This window comes from Dermacentor albipictus, chromosome 1 (genome assembly GCF_038994185.2).
Source record: "Dermacentor albipictus isolate Rhodes 1998 colony chromosome 1, USDA_Dalb.pri_finalv2, whole genome shotgun sequence".
In the NCBI taxonomy this organism is placed as follows: Eukaryota; Metazoa; Arthropoda; class Arachnida; order Ixodida; family Ixodidae; genus Dermacentor; species Dermacentor albipictus.
The window spans coordinates 315,046,844-315,064,048 of record NC_091821.1 but is presented as its reverse complement, the minus strand read 5'-3'; the positions used below and the strand labels follow the sequence as shown (position 1 = coordinate 315,064,048).

The 17,205-nt window shown below is 47.7% G+C and overlaps 2 protein-coding genes across 5 annotated transcripts in view; one reads left to right on the top strand and one right to left on the bottom strand.

The window, feature by feature from the left end:
* Positions 1-17,205, top strand: part of by (focal adhesion protein tensin) — a 354,735-nt gene that overhangs the window by 40,136 nt on the left and 297,394 nt on the right. The window lies entirely within an intron of this gene.
* LOC135904493 (transport and Golgi organization protein 2 homolog) overlaps positions 1-17,205 on the bottom strand; it is a 183,493-nt gene that overhangs the window by 122,587 nt on the left and 43,701 nt on the right. The gene's annotated exons all lie outside the window — the stretch shown is intronic.

Sequence of the window (17,205 nt, the reverse complement as noted above, 5' to 3'; positions counted from 1 at the left end):
AATTTCAATACTTCCACTTCGATTTCAACTTTGCTCGAAATTCTGCTTCCTGGAAAATCGCGCAGACGTTTTCCCTTTTTGAAATTTATGTATAAGTTGTACCACAACATTGCCACCCTATCGGCACTCATCTAGAACAAATACCAAGTGCATCACGCAATATATTTCAAGCTGCGACACTTACAAACACTCTTCTTTCCCCATATCTCGTGGAAATCTGGAACAATCTACCACGCGATAGCATGAGTGTTGAATGCGTGGATGCATTTACGGTGATTTAGGTACACGTTAAAGAACCTCAGGTGGTCCAAATTTCCGGAGTCTCCCACTACGGCGTGCCTCATAATCAGATCGTGGTTCCAGCACGTAAAACCACATAATTTCATTTTCTTATTTCTTCGTCTCCGTAGACAGAACAGTCGACAAAGAACCATTCCACGAATTGAAGCGAAAAGTTCTTATCTGCATTGGAATTACGCATGCAAGACACACCCCAATATTCGTTTCAATAAATAAAAGCACAATACAAGTGTGAAAAGCACGTGATAGAGAAAGAGAGAGAGAATAAACTTTATTCAAGAACCCCGGTCCGGGTTCACCCGCTTTGTTCTAGTTGTCTGCGAAGCCGAGCGTCGTGATGAGCTCGATCATGGCACGTACGTAATTGGAGGAGGAGTCCGCCAGCCCCTCTTCAAGTGTCATAGGTCTACGGGTGGGTGAGAGTTTGGCAAGGCTAGCCTGAATAGCGAGACATACGATAAGGTGCTTTCGAATAACGCGAAGCACGTAGCGTTCGCAGCATGTGTTTCCCAGTAAATATTGCAATTGCATAAGCTGCAGTTGCCGGGAAATGGCAACTGTAGCATACGAAGCAGGGAGTGACGTCACTACACTTTCATGTGTAAAGGAACAACCCGCCTAGCGATTGATTTTATCGGTTTTGTGATAGCAATATGAGAAGGCCACGTATAGTTAGGACTCCTGAAGAACAGCGTGAACACGATGAGCGGCGATAAGATCATTTCACGTATTGCATTTGTTCAATCGTTCCAGACTACGTTACATTGGTCTATAGGATCAGGCGATACCATTTCTTCTCTGGCCAACCACTTTCACAGCGCGGATTGGAGCCCGACTTTTTTATGTCTGTTTTGTATGAGTGTAAAACTGAGAGCTGTGTGTACAAAAGTTGTGTTTGTTTTCCTTGACGAAATGTTGATTATTTTTTTTTACATCGTTGCATCGAGAATACTAGGGCATAGTAGTAACTGTTGTTTGTATTCTTGTATACGTTTTGTTGAATGTTCCACCTCTGTACCTACTGCTCACTTCTGTAAAGGCTTGCTAAGGATTACAGTACCAAAAAAAAAAAGAAAGAGTCTCCTTGACCCCTCCTACCGTCCGATTCCTGGCCTATGCCCTATAGAGTTGGTTATGCCATTTCACTATAAGGATGACCAACCACCCTGCCTTGCGCAACGAGCTCTGAGGCTCGCTCACGTCGGCTGTCTCTCCGTATGATGTGGGAGTACATTTGCGCACTCCGTCGGCTGTGATCACGGCACGTGAAGGAGCATCCGTGGAGAGGCTTAGCACAATGCCTGCAGGAGTGCGCGCCGCTGAGTAACCCTGATAAACTCCATAATATTTTGACCCCAGCTCCCCTCTTAAACAACTGACGCACAACAGGGGCGCTTTTCCGGCGCCATCCAGTCGATTTGAATGAGAAAGGGAATGTTGCCGCTGCTGCATTTTGAGAAGTTTGTGCATTGTGTGAATTTGCGTACTGACGTGGGCATCTATAGGGAAGCAGACAAAAGGTGGGAACAAGGGACGGCGTGCCGTGCTCCGGCATAGATCGCGCACTTGATCGTGATTTGGCATTGCGGAGCACAGAACGGCTTATTCAGCACAACTCATCATAGCGAACGCCATCGAAAGATCACATTTCGTTTTGTGTCAAGACGAGAAAGTTTTTGAACTATTGATAAGAAAATTATAAGGTGCCTTAGACGAGGTCTTGTGGAAAAATTGAATTTTCGATCGCTTTCGAACGCGTTTTTCCTGTAAGCTGTCTGAGGAGGACGAGGTGGACGAGCAGGAGGAGAATTTGTTTATTGCGATGCTTTGTTCGCATCACCGCTCTATGTGCAACCTGTAATAATGAAGATGCCGTTGGTGAGATCTGTGGCCTGGCGCATTTTATGTGGACGACGACGAACATTTGAAACGAACGAACGAACGAACGAACGAACGAACGAACGAACGAACGAACGAACGAACGAACGAACGAACGAACGAACGAACGAACGAACGAACGAACACGAACGAACGAACGAACGAACGAACGAACGAACGAACGAACGAACGAACGAACGAACACGAACGAACGAACGAACGAACGAACGAGCGAGCGAGCGAGCGAACGAACGAACGAACGAACGAACGAACGAACGAACGAACGAACGAACGAGCGAGCGAGAGAGCGAGCGCATGCACGCACGCACGCGCGCTCGCTCTTACCGCTAATTTCTTTATGCACACGATTAGCATGGACACCGTTGTGAAGGCGTTATTTCTGTTGACGACTGTCTTTTCATACCTTTCGCACAGCGCTTATACCTTCAGGTATCGACCGTTCGTCCAAGTTTGAATCCGACTTGTTTCTAAAAGAAAAGAGTAGTTGCGGTGGTTTGCGTGCGAGGAAGTTGCTGAAGGCTCTGGCTGCGAACACCGCGAGTCGCTCGCACAGTGCGGACACTTGAGCGTTTCAGCGGCACGAGAGAAGCCGCAAGTTGTCGGCGTCACCAGATGGTCTTAATTGACTTAACCTTACGCTATCTAGCGTCGACGTTCTCGCGACAACCCGCGTATTCAGCATGACATGGCGTCTGTGGAAGACGCGCGCTGAATTTTTTCACCGGCTGTTGTTTTTCTTTTCTACTTGCTGCGTTTGGCACACTAGGTACATATTAGGCACTCGGCGCCGCGGTAGCTCAATTGGTAAGATCATCGCACGCGTATGCCATGACGTGGGTTCGTATCCCACCTGCTGCCAGTTGTTTTTGCATCCACTCTCATTTACGTTTATTTATCGTATCTTTAATTTCCCCTATGCTGTCCTTTCTGTCATTGTTTGTTGGCTTCTTGTGATAGCACTCGGTCTACAGAAAGATGCATTTCCTCTGTTTCTTCTTTCTCTCTTATTTTTTTTCCGTTTTCGTTTACCAGCTCCTGTAACTAAAAAGAAAGTTTTGCAACAAGGAGACGTTCAGGCCGCAATATCCAGTTATACCTTCACCTACGGCAATCCGTTTTCAGCAGGCACTTAATATAGTTATACGTGTGATTCGAGTATGCGGCGAATTCGCGTGGATCTTTACTCAACAAAAGGAGCAGAAAAACGAAACAAAGCATAGAGAAGTCGAACTAAATTGAAAGTGCATGGCAGCCTACCAGGACATGTGGCGTGCCGTGTTAACGTCTCTTTTCCAGCCGCCCGCGTACCAACATTGGCAGCCGGCACGCATTTGATCCCCGCCGCTATTAAGCCGTCCGCACAGACACAAATATAGAGAGAACACTCTCCACTTCGCGGGGAATACGCACAATGCGGCGGTTCCGGGAATTCCTGTACCGTGTTGTGCAGTCGCAAAAGTATTAAGATGCAATGCGGAATACACAGCTGAGCCGTTGCCACAAGCTCGTTCGCTTCGGTCCACCACGCTACCACCTCCTCGTATTCGCGGTGGGTGGTGGGTATATGGGCGGGTCGCTTTTTATATCGAGGGCCCCGCTCTCCCCAAACACGAGTGCGTTATTCAACCTATGACTTGTTTATCGTCCCCGTGCGTTGCTCCTAGGCCTTCAGGGCCAGGCGCACGAACACCGCATGCTCGGTGCCACGGAACGAAATAGACTTCGCGTCGAGAAGGGAGCATGCGTGGCAGGTCGCGAAGAGACGGCGTGTTTGTAAATCATAACAGACCCGGAGGGGCGGACGACTGTGACTAAATAAAAACGGGAGGCCGCGAATGTGTGTCTGCACGAGTGCCTGCGGTGGTGGAGGGGAGGGCGAGTATGTTAGCGGAGAAGCTGTCGTTACGCGAGCGAATAGCATACCTTTGTGGCGAGAGAGCGTTCCTGCCCACCTTCTCCAGCTGAGGGGGGCCGGGCGGCACGGTAAGCCACCGGGGACCCACCTTCGAGAACGTAAATAAAAACGAAAGAAATAAAGATACGGCGCCCCCTGTACCGGGCGCGGTGTATGTACAGTTCCGCTCTCTGGATTGTGAGACGAACGGATCAACTCGGCCGAAGAGAAACGAGCGCGCCCTCGGGAGGCGATGGCGCGGCCGCTGCCGTTCCGGACCGCACGTGGAAGGTGGGCGTAGATGCGCGGGAACGAATTTGGGACCCCGCGCTTTCTTGCGCGGTATGGGGAAAATTGTGTCCCGGTATGAGGTCTCCGAGTTCCGTGTTGTGCGGCTTGAAACGCGCGCGCCTATTGTTACGCGTACACCGCGCGCGCTCATCTGTACGCGCCGACTGGGCGAACCGTGACGCCGGGGTCGCCGAGCGCGGTCTGACCGCGCCGTGAGAAGGAAGGGAGGGAGTATGGCTCCGCACGGCTTGTCCGACGAGAGACGCGGCCCGCGCAGGAATTCACTTAGCCTGTTTGTTAGCGGCGATGAACAAGACAGCCCGTAACTAATCACGCGGTCTGCACAAAAGCCCCGCTTGTGCGCGGGAAGAGCCTACACGCTCCGTTACGCGAGCGATGGATGGTGACCGATCTCACGCGCTCTTGTACACAAAGACGGTCCGGACTGGCCGTCGCGATGCAACAGCCAGCTACACGCTGCCGACGAGGAATTAACGCTGTTCTCACGCTGGCCTCGCGCTGACAAAGACCGAGCGACCTGACTGCGTCCGTTCGCAGACTTTCACAGCTGTGAGAAACTGCGCGCCTCGGCTACTGCATCCTGTCTTGCCCGATGGTCTATTCCCGGGGACCTCCAAATTGGTAACCGCGTATTGAGCGCCGCTTGTACGCTCAGTTGATCGTGTTACCACGCTACTATATCCAAGGAAAACACGGGGAAGGCGGGAGATGAAAATTCAAGACGATGAGCAAAATGAGGACAAGGTGAAAGCGGGAGTCACCGTTTCGACAAGTGGACTTGTCTCTTTCAAGTCCACTTGTCGAAACGTTGGCTCCCGCTGTTACCTTGTTCTCATTTTGCGCACACTACTATATGCATTTCCTGCAGGCGTTCTATAGTAGGCGCTCTTGCTCATGTCATTGCGGTGCATGTCGCTATATTAAAGCACGCATGCACACCTAACTCGCATCCTCTCTGATGTCATTATATGAGTGGCCCCCGTTTCATTTCTTAATGTGCAGTCAGGAACATAGTCCGCATACCGCATTTATTGCGAAAGATAAGAAAAGTAAGCCAATTAATTTAATTTAATTTAATTCTGAAATTCTACGTGCCGAAACCACCATATCATATTGAGGCACACCTTGGTTGGGAACTCTGGATTAACTTTGACCACCTGGCGTTCTTTAACGCGCACCTAATGCACGGTAAACGGGCGGTTTTGCATTTCACCCACACCCAAATGCGGCCGTCGCGGCTGGGATTTGATCCCGTGCTCTCGAGCTTGGCAGCGTTACACCAACGCCACTCTAACGTGCCAAATCGTGCAAATTAGGTAGCTCCAGTATATGCCGCGCACATGCTTCAGGGAAATCGATTCCCTCTCGCGTATTTTCTAGTTTCTCTCTTTTGTTATTCTGCGACCTTAGAGGAAGTATACAGTCGGTTGTCCTATGTATAACGTTCGGTAAGGGCTGACATGTCGACAGTGGCGTAGCTAGGTCGTCTGGCACCCGGGGCCCTTAGCTCTTCTCTCACGCCCCCCTACCCCCCCCCCCCCCCCCCCCCCACCGGGTGTAGGCGAAGAAGGCGAGGATATCGACAATTTTCGGGTGTCTTCAGACGTATATGACACCCCCCTCCCCCCCTACTGGCCCCGTGCACCCGGGGCCCACGGCCCCCCGGCCCCCCCTGTTGCTACGCCACTGCATGTCGAGAATTGTGCCGAGAGCTTCCTGCTGCCCCGTGTCACTGGTTCGTCGTCTCGGGTGCGAGCATTTCGCGATGCAGAGCCAAGCCTCCCCGGAAAGTTGTCGTCCCCAGTTGGTGGCACGGACACACGCACGCCGTGCGAGACTCGAAGTGCCCGGCGGCGTTGCGCGCTGGTAACACTTTGCGTCGCTTTCTCTCTTACCTCTTCCTAAATGTAGGGTAGCAGACCGGGCTCCATTCGGTTTAGCCTTTTTGGCATTATAAAATATGAAGACGCCAAATAAACGTACTCACACAAGAGAAGAGAACGGGACAGGGCGCCCTGTCCCGTTCTCTTCTCTTGTGTGTCCGTTCATTTGGCATCTTCATATTTTTTAATGAACAGCTACCAACGAGCCCAACAAGAAGTGCTTTTAGCCTCCTTGCATTTCCTTTCTTTTATCGCTAATTTTTTATCGCTTTCCTCATAGGAATGGCCAACAGCCCCACGTGCGACACATGCAACATCGACGAGATGCTCGCACATATTATCTGTGTCTACCCGCGATATAGTGCTCAGAGACAAATAATTTGCAGAGTACTGGACCAGTTGGACAATCGTCCACTATCAGAACTAAAAGCTTTAGGCCAATGCTCCGAAAGAACATCCGCGTTGAAGGCCTTACTCGCGTTATTAAGGTTCCTGCGGTCTACGGGGCTTCACAACAGACTCTAACCCTCGTATGCAGAAATGCAACTTAAGTTGAAGCCCATGCTTGACTTGATCCGAGTGACGCCTATCGGGAACGCGCCGAAGGAAACGCAGTGAGCGTCTTTGGGCACGTTAACGCCAGGCGTCATCTAAATCAAGTCAAGCATGTGCTCCGACTTAAGTTGCATTTCTGCATACGGGGGTAAGAATCCCGCCCCCTACCGCTCTGTTGTGTACGCGCTTTGTTCGTGCTTGTCTGCCTTTCTATCTCCCCCTTCCACTCTGTTTCTCTTTTTATCCCCGTTAACCCTTCCCCCTGCGCAGAGTAGCCAACCGGAACTATCTCTGGTTACCCTCCCTGCCTTTCTCTGCATTATTTTCTCTCTCTCTCTATCGCTAATTGTCCTCAACTGAGCCATCTTGATAACACTCAAGTGATCAGCAGTGGACGAATAAGCTCCGAATAAAGACCCCGACGAAAACAAGTTCATGTCCATTAACACTGGCTCCATGCAGGCTACGGTTTCCATCGTTCGCCTACAGCTGATCACTTCCAGTCCGAGCAACCAGCGCACTATACGTTGACTCGAAGTGCTACCATGCGTACATCCGGCGCACTAAATACAGTGCTAGCGTCCCTCGAGTGTACATAGGAGTGTTCCGCTAAGTACAGCCGTTTCGTGTGCATAAGGTAGAATCAACAAAAGCGGCTCGACGAGGAATGTGGCGCGCTTACTTTAGGCAGTTGCTTTGTGCGAAATACTGTTACCCTTCAGCGTGATCCTTTTTTCTATTGCGCGCTTGCGTTGAGCTTGCCTCGATGATGTATTTTCTTTCTTTCTTGACCTTTCATTCTCCTTTTTTTTTTTTTAGCTTTCCCCAGAGCCGGGTAGCAAACTCGATAATCCCATCTAGTTAGCTTCTCTTTTTATTCCCTCTCTCTTCTGTCTCTGACCTATATTGACTACGGTCTGGACTTCCACTTTCCTTGAGGTGTATAATGCACATGTAATATATGCATAGTGAACCTAGCCGGTGAGAGAGCAGTCAACGCAAGCTGACAGGACGCAGGTCAGGGTGCAGGTGGTATTTTTGAAAGGACCATAGATTTAAGGATGCTAAAGCGATGATCCGACTGGTTGAATGTCATATACAGGTTGTTTTAGCTAACCTTAGCCAGAGTTTAAAGATATGCCGATGCACTCTAAGACGACGCGACCAAATGCATGTTGCTCACTTTTGTATGTAGTGTTGTACGCAATTTGTGTATTTTGCTTAAGTAGTTAATTAGTCTAGCGTAATTAACCAACTTCTGAAGCAACGAAACTAGGAAAAAATTCCAATTAGAAAGTTGTAGAGCGGTTTGCAAAACGTTCAAGTAAACCGTTTCTGTCTTTCTATCTATCAAGTATTAGTGTTTTTCAGCTTACTGCGGATGCTCGAAAAAAAAAAAAAACACCACGTGACATGCCCGCTCCTGCGTCGTGAATGCACTGCTCCCAAGCGTTCCGCGCACAAACAAACATAGCTTTTAGCCTGCTGCGCTGCCGCTGCGTCTGCTTATCGCTATCATGAACCGCCGCGAGGGAAGCACATCGCTAGATGCTATGTTTGTTTGTACGCGTACAGTTTGGGAGCGCTGCAATCATGGCGTGCAAGTGGGTATGTCACGTGGTATTTTTTTTTTTCATTTCACAGTCACATCCGCAATAAGCTGAAACAGTAAGCAGTAAGCTGAAAAACAGAAGTACTTAATAGATAGAAAGTTAGAAACTGTCAAATCGCACGTTTTGCAAAGCGCTCTACAACTTCCTAAGTGAATTTTTTTGCCTAACTACGTTGCTTCGGAGGTTAGTTAATTAATCTTGACTAATTATCTAATTAGTCAGAATACAAAAAATTGCGTGACAGACTGCATACAAAAATTAGCAACATGCATTTGGTCGTGTTGTCTTCGAGTGCTGTCTTCGAGTATATAGCTTTCAAGCCCGCAGGCCTGTATACCGGGTGTCCCAGCTAACTTGAACCAAGGGTTTAAAAATGAAATATTGGGGTCAGGAGAGTGAAACTACCTGCATATTGGTGACAGGCATTTGGCGCACCACAGGAATTTTTTTGTATCGCAATTACTTAACTAGTAATTAAGATAATTTTTTTTAAATTTTTAATATTGACTTTAGACACTAAGTGTGATTCGCAAAGTTGGAGAGCACTTTCAGAAACCCCCATTCCATTATTCGCCATAAAGAAAACCTTACGTGTACCTCTTTTTTCGAGCTCGAAAGAAAGCCCGCGAAATACAAAAAAAACCACGTGACGAGCGCATTCGCGCGCCGCGATCGTGCTGCTCTCAACCGTGCTTTCAGTGAACGAAATCAGCTCCGGTATTCATTCGGCGGCCCCGTTTCAGAGGCAGGCCGATATCTTGGTGGTGGTTTCTTCGGCCGTGTCAGCCAGTTCGCGCGTGACGGTGTAAATTGCAGCGAGTGCGCTGCGCTTTGCAGTCGCGATAAAGACTGAAAGCACTGAAAGTTCACTGAAAGCACGGTTGAGAGCAGCACGATCGCGGCGCGCAAATGCGCTCGTCACGTGGTTTTTTTTGTATTTCGCGGGCTTTCTTTCGAGCTCGAAAAAAGAGGTACACGTAAGGTTTTCTTTATGGCGAATAATGGAATGGGGGTTTCTGAAAGTGCTCTCCAACTTTGCGAATCACACTTAGTGTCTAAAGTCAATATTAAAAATTTAAAAAAAATTATCTTAATTACTAGTTAAGTAATTGCGATACAAAAAAATTCCTGTGGTGCGCCAAATGCCTGTCACCAATATGCAGGTAGTTTCACTCTCCTGACCCCAATATTTCATTTTTAAACCCTTGGTTCAAGTTAGCTGGGACACCCGGTATAGCGAACGGTATATCAAGGGCGTGCCGCGATCTTTGAAGACGAAGCGCGGTGGTATACAGGTAAAAGGTCACGAGTGGCTTTAGTGATGTGCGTCCGGTCGTCGTGGTCTCATGAAGTCCCATGGCCCAGCTGCCCACAGGAACTTCGACACAAGCACACACGCGCACGCACACTCGAGAGCTGCGTGCCAAAAAAATAACAGTGAACCTTGCATTATCCGGGGTAACAGCGGAAATTTAGCCTTTTCAATGGCGCCCCTTTTCGTAAAAATCGTTTTCGCGGGTGCACACACGCGGTCGAGCGGCACGGCACTCTCAAAGCGAATCTCTCCCTCGGGGTCCGCGGTGCTGATTTGGCGCCGCGCCGCTTCGGACGGCTGGCCCGGCCGCCCAGCCGTGTCTGCGGGGAGAAGCGCGTGCCGGGCCCTGGCTGGACCCGGCAGGAATGTTGCCGAACGTTGTTCGGCGCTCTTTCCTCCTCGCTCCGGTGGAAAGCGTTCGCGCGCGTGTGCGCACAAAAAGCGACGCGGGGAGATAAAAGGTCCGCGCGCGCGCCTCCCGGTCCTGTTCCGACGCGGCGTACACAAACACGCAAGCCTCGGCGGCCTTGTTCCGTGGCTTGGCCCCGTAACGTTGTGCGTGCTGGGAAGCGTGGCTGTGTTCACGGACGATGCCGCGCGCTGGTCCTTAATTCGCGGCTCGTGTTTGCCTTTCTTGCTTCCCAATGATCAAGGCGCCAACAATGTTCTCCTTCGCCTTTTGGCTTAACTCGCCGAGAGATGTGCGCGTGCTGGAGTACGGCCAGAGTGCACTAAGCGAGTGCGTCCATGTGGCGGTACGCCTGTGGCTATAGATGTGACGTTCCTGATAGATTCAACTCTCCATTCTTTGGCGGCGTATATATAAACAAAACACGAGAAAGAATACAGAACAATCGCGGGTCTAACGACTCAATGTTTTCTTATTGGAAGAAAACGATTACATAGACAGTGATTACGAAAGTAATGTCGCCCCTGACGCGTGAAAAATCATCACATATTCACGAGCAATCAATGAACGTGATCCCTTCGTTCAAGAGGGAAACTAACGGCTGTCTTATACATAAGGTCTTGTTCTTGACTGTGTTATTAACGATGTTATTCAACTTTCAATTCTCGAAAAAGCGGTGCGAAAGCTTCGTGCTGATTTTTGAGCCACAGGCTGTTAGCGGCGCCATACCAACGTGTCACTTTGTTTGGCCGATGAGCTTGTGTAGCTCCAGAGAAGCTTAATACTGCTTCGGATTGTATTGATCGGGTTTAACATCCAAAAGCATGATGCGGACTAGGCGAGACGACGTAGCGATGGAGGATTCGTGCCTGGGAGGATGTGCGTGGTGGGCGACAGCACAGTTGCCGACCACAGCGCAGGAACAGGGACGGCTCCAAACCGATGTGGTCGGGACAAGCGGAGTGCATTGCAACGGCGCACTTGCCAGATAATTATGAACCGAAACTCGTCCGACTGAAGCTATCACTTGCGTGCCTTTCAACCACACTCCCCTATAGTAAGCGTGCATCCGTCATGCCTTCGAGCAAACATTATAGACGCCTCACGTCCGCGTTAAAGAACTCGGTCGTTTCAACCAAATATACTGAATAGCAGTGTATGTCTCTTTTAAACACTTTCGCAGCTGACTATTACTGGCCAGTAGAAGTTATTTAGTGCATTCTGTCGTATCGTTTGTGTTCTCTTACCTTTCCATTATCTCGCTATAGAAATATTTACCAAGAATAGAATACTCGCTAAAGCGCGATGCATATGGATATAAATATATACCCCACCACCCGCTACAAGCAAGGCAAGTTTTTCAGTGGCCGGTGAACATTTTATTTATTATTATTATTATTATTATTATTATTATTATTATTATTATTATTATTATTATTATTATTATTATTATTATTATTATTATTATTATTATTATTATTATTAAATGTAGCGAACAAATGTCAAACAGGCAGTGTGGCACAGAGTGCTAAAGTCAACGCCGAGGAGAACATTCAAAACACAGAGCGAAAGCGTTACTCTTCATAGCATGACTTACATATCTTGTAAAACGCAAACATGCAAATATTTGTTCTTATTGCAAGGTACCCCTAACCGGAGGTCACTTTATGTACAGGCGGCGCCAATGTAGAAAGAAATATCACATTTGCACTCAACGTCCGTCACATTCCTCGCCGTTTCGCGGAAATGGAAATAGTGGCAAGAAGCTCATTGATTTAATTATTATGTATTGGAAATATTGACAACAGGAACATTATGTTGCCGGCTTCTCCGCAACCTTAAATTGGTTAAATAAAGTGAAAAAGAAATTTTTTGATCGAGAGAGATATGTTCCAGTTATAGCAGAAGCCTTTGATCTTACACAACTCCAGGAATTTTTATTAACCCCTTCAGCTGCTAACTGATTCTGTACATAAACAATTGAGTTTCGACACGTTTTTGCATCTTTAGCATATCGACAAGCGTACACCTGCGAAATTGATCAGAAATGTTTGAATTTTTCAGTGAGTTTTGGACGTGGACTCCACGCGGAAACTCACTAAAAGAACGCGTAGTGTGAAAACTTCGACTACAATATATTTAGCGTACTTGGACAGAACCCATAAAGTCGCTTGAAAATATCCTGATTTAAAGCATTGTGGAAAAGGATTGAAACCCGCCCTGGTTGCTTAGTGGCTATGGCGTTGGGCTGCAGGCGTGAGGTCGCGGTATCGAATCCCGACCACGGCGGCCGGGACGCCCGTGTACTTAGATTTAGGTGCACGTTAAAGAACCTCAGTTGGTCCAAATTTCCAGAGTCCCCCACTACGGCGTGCCTCATAATCAGAAGGTGGCTTTGGCACGTGAAACCCCATGATTAAATTTTTTTCTTTAAAAGAATGAGAAGCTGACGACAACAATGAAGACCGCAACAAGGAGAAAACATCCAACCATCCGCTTTTTTTCGCATTTTATAAAACATTTAACATATGGTATTTAAATTTGCACCACCGCAGGTCCAATCGGAAGTGTTTCAAGATGTATGGGACATGTTTAAATTATGTTTATTTTTATCGATGGTCTTTGTTTCCATACCCTATCAAGGGACTTTGATAGACCATTTTATTAATTGTAAACTAGCTTTCCTACAAGACAAGAGAGAAGTTAACTTCTAGAGGCTTATCCGCTTCTTGTCACGAATTATTATGGTCACCCTCCTGAAAACAGCTCACGTCGTGTTCCGATTGTTGCGGTTTAAGCATCTGTAGTATGCGCTGCAGCGTACAGTATGAAAAAAAAATTACATAAACTGCCAAAAAAATTATTGTACAAGTTTTGCAATGTGAAAAGCAAGCTGAAAAGAAAAATGCTGAGTTACAACTCCTCTTCTTTTTTGTTCTTCTCATTATTTTAATCATCTTGTAAGCAGCTCAATATCGGGCACATTCAAGGCCCGATTGCGTCAGCGCCTTGACACGATGAATTTATCTTTCCATTTCATTTCGTGCATGCTGGCCGTACTTCTCTCATACTTCTTGGCTAAATCCCAAGGCTTTAACGTTATTTTGCAAACGCAATATGTGGCTCAGAGATTCATGCTTTGTCACAACTCTACCGCTACCAGGGCTGTAGCGTTGTGGATTAGCTCCGTTTGACACAACGGCCACGAAGAAAAGCAGGTCGCGCGGTTTCGAACTTTTCCCACGTAGCAGGACCTGCGATGCACGACAAAATGCGCAGACCGTTATCTTAAGCGCGCGGCGCCTTTTGAAATTTTAAATGAGCCTTGTGTAACGCCCATCAGATATAGAGAAACGCTGCGGGGGTCCGGATATCGGTCTGTCCAGTTTCCTTATCTGTCGGAACGATCTCTCGTTGCTAACCCAGCCCCATTGAATGCAAGAGTAACGGAAGAAACAATTAAGTGACTAAGATATGCCCACATTTCCTGAATAATAAGATGAAGCCTAGCTGCAGTGGTCGGCAGTTTTCGCTTCGAAATACCCTGTCAAAGAAAATATATGCGGAGGACAGTTTTTTTCGAGCACGTAATTCAAAACAGAAAAGGCTGAATTTTGTGGCATTATCGCTACTTGCAATGGTATTCAGTGGTGATGGTCGCACAGGAAAGTATACGCTAGAAGTAACACTTCTCTGGGAAATATACTTCATCCACTGCAAAAATGTCTTTGTCTCTTTAATTTCTTGTCGGAGCCGCTGTTCGAAGAAACTCTTTGACGCCGACTTGTAGTATTGGGTACGCACCACTCGGTCTATGCTGGCCACTCGTCTCAGCAGTAACGCGCGAACTTCTCGGCAGTGCCACTAGATGGTGCAGCGTGTCCAGAAAGAAGCGCGAGAGAAGAGCCCAGTAGCCGCATGACACGTTTCTCAGCGTTGGCACGCACCGCCGCGCGATGCATTTCGGAGGCCACGCGCAGGCTTCGCGGCGGCGACGCTAGAGGGCGCCGAGTGTTCTTAGGGAAGCGCGAAAGGGGAATGCCGATACAGTACACGCCTCATACACAACTCGTTTCGATAGTGGAAATACGTTGTGTCGCTGTATTGACTCAATGCTAAACGCATTACCGCTGACAGCCATCGTGAGGTGGGTTCTGCCGCATTTTTTTTATGCCCACCGTTCTCTTAGTATGGTGCAAAGTGCCATTGCAATTTCGCAAACATTCCCCGCACATACAACAGCACTATGCAGGTGCATTGGCCTGCTATTCTAGTATACGCCTTCCGTGCCTGGCGTTCAAGGGCCCTGCTTAGACATTAGAGCTGCTGACACTCATATCTTTTAGCATATCATCCCCTCGTTGCATATCTTTTATTACCATCGCACGTGTCACACATCACGCGTCATTATTGTAGCTTTAATTCATATATATTTGACACAGTTTATGGCGAATGTTTTAGGCCTCTGTACAGCCGTGTTTCATCTACTCTTCGGTATTCACAGTTCATGAACCATTGACGGCTGATTACACGTTGCTTAAGTGTCTATGATGTTAGGCTGCTAAGTATGAGGTCGCGGGATCGAGCCCCGGCCACGGCGGCCGCATTTAGATCGGGGCAAAAGGCGAAAAAACCCGTGCACTTAAATTTATGTGTGTGTAAAACAACTCCAAGTGAGTGAGTGAGGGAATGAAATAACTTTATTAGGTCCAGAGAAGACGCAGGGGGACCTCACGCCACCCGGCTAGTCCCACGTAGGGACCGCTAAGCTGAGCTTGACGGCCCGATCGCGGCCACTCAGGAGGGCCAGGGCTTGGTCGTTGAGTTCGGGGCTGCCCAAGAGCGCAGCTCTTGGGCACCCTAGGTGGTCCAAATTATTCCGGAGTCCCCCATTACGGCGTCCATAATAACCACATCGTGGTTTTGGCACGTGAAACCCCATAATGCGATTTTTATGACAGCTCATTACCACTGTCTTGGTGCTCTTTGGTCACACCTGGCCCTTGCGCCTTTAACATCCACTAATTATTTAATTAATTGAATAATTAATGTCGTGGCCAGTTCGTCCCGACCCCGTTATGCCGATCCCCAACAGTCAAGCTTGTGTTTAAACAATTTTCCGACAGACAAGTGGTGTCGGATAAATTGTTAAGGTGATGTGTTTAAACGAATTATCTAGAGGCACCTTTCCAACGATGGGACGGAGGTACATCCGTAACACGCTTTTTCTCCTTTCGTTCACGTTCCGGTCGGTTGCAGCCTTCGTGAGAAGCTCCACTTGCGAGCTTCGCGATGGCTTTCGACACTCCCGGCAGTCAACCGGGAACTTTTTACCTGAGAAATGAAAAGAAAATACCCTGTTGCGCCTCATAAAGTTTCCGTGCGTCACTTTTGGAGAGGATGTTACCCCCTTGATAATAAAGATAACCCTCGCGCAAGTGCCCGCTGGGCTCGCTATACATGCCACTTGTGCGCGAACCGGCTCCTGCGTATATGACGCATCCGGGCTGCGCGATTCGAGGAAAGGTCTTATCTTTTATTATCGGGCATTAAAATATGACCGCGGAGAATAGCGCGTGTGTACTGCCTCAGCTTTTTTTCTGAGATCCAGGAGCATTTTTCCGCTTGGATGAGCTTTTCGCGGATGTTGGGCGCGCGCTGCGCGGTGGACCGATGGTGCACGTCGGCGACCGTGGCGAACTTGGCGGGCGCGCTTCGGCGGGGGAAAAGAAGGAAGCGGGTCTGCTGTTGTTTCTGTCTTATCCAGATTCTGCCTTTCATTTTTTTCTTTTTAAATATGACGGATGAATTTAGGGACCCGAAAACTTCATACTCAGAAATGCCAGATCGGACGCTGCGAAGGTTCAGCCGCGAGGGGAGTCACGGGTAGTACAGGGATACCTTCTTACAATTTCGCATGCATTCGTTGAGAAAGCGCATTGCAGCTTCTTTTACTGCTTCTTATGGCTCAACTTCCTGGGTTCAACACTGCGGTTCAATATTTTCTCTAACTTGCATTTTCCCTTCATTTTGAGTTGCAAAGTAATACGCTGTACCGTTGCGTCATATTCGTCTATACTAAGTTTTTGTATTCTGTTATAGGAGGTCCTCTTACAGCCTTATGCTATGGGACCGCCTTCCGAATATGCCCACATATCCATGTATTTGTACTGTATTTGTAATGTCTGAATGCTTGCTAGACTCGCTAACATTTATTTAGCCCACTTAAGTGTACGACACACAAGTTATTAAATTTTTCGCTTAATTTCCAACGCAAAAAAAACCCACAGCACTTTCGAGCATCCGTGCCGTTAAATCTAGATGATTTTTGGTAATTCATACCTACCATGCGCGATTCCTTCATACGCATATTCTAACAATTATTTCTTTTTTGCGATGTCCTGAAAGCAAGTGAATGGCACACACTACAGGCGAAATAACAATTGATGCCATACACACAGTTAGTTGGAGGAATTAGCATCCATCATTCATACATGTTGGCAGAACAATTACTCTGGCGGCAAGCTCAGATGCGGGTGCTAGTCACTCCGATCTAAGTAAGACAATATATATGCTTAGCATTATCCATGGGTCAGAATGATTAACTAACCGCCGTAAGCAAAATTTAAATGTGCTTTGAAGAAAAATGAAGTGAGTGTTTGCTTAAGCGCTACAATACGCATGACTTCCTGTTGCAATATTCTACAGCGCGCTTGTGTGCACATGCGCAATGCAACTACGTCGACATTGTCTAATTACTTGCACAAGGAAGTACAATCTCCTTCATTAAGTTGTTGAAAGCCTACTGGCTCCCACGCTATCAAAAAAAAAAAAACACACACAGGTTAAGCCATGGCCTAGGTCCAATAGCAAGAATTACTCTTTTGGAGATATTTAATGATATCTAGATAAGAGAGACTCTTCCAGATTCATGGGAATTATCTCGGGTAATTCCAGTACTAAAACCAGGAAAGACTCCCCTTTGTCTTGACTTCTACCGACCCGTAAATCTCACAAGCTGTTTT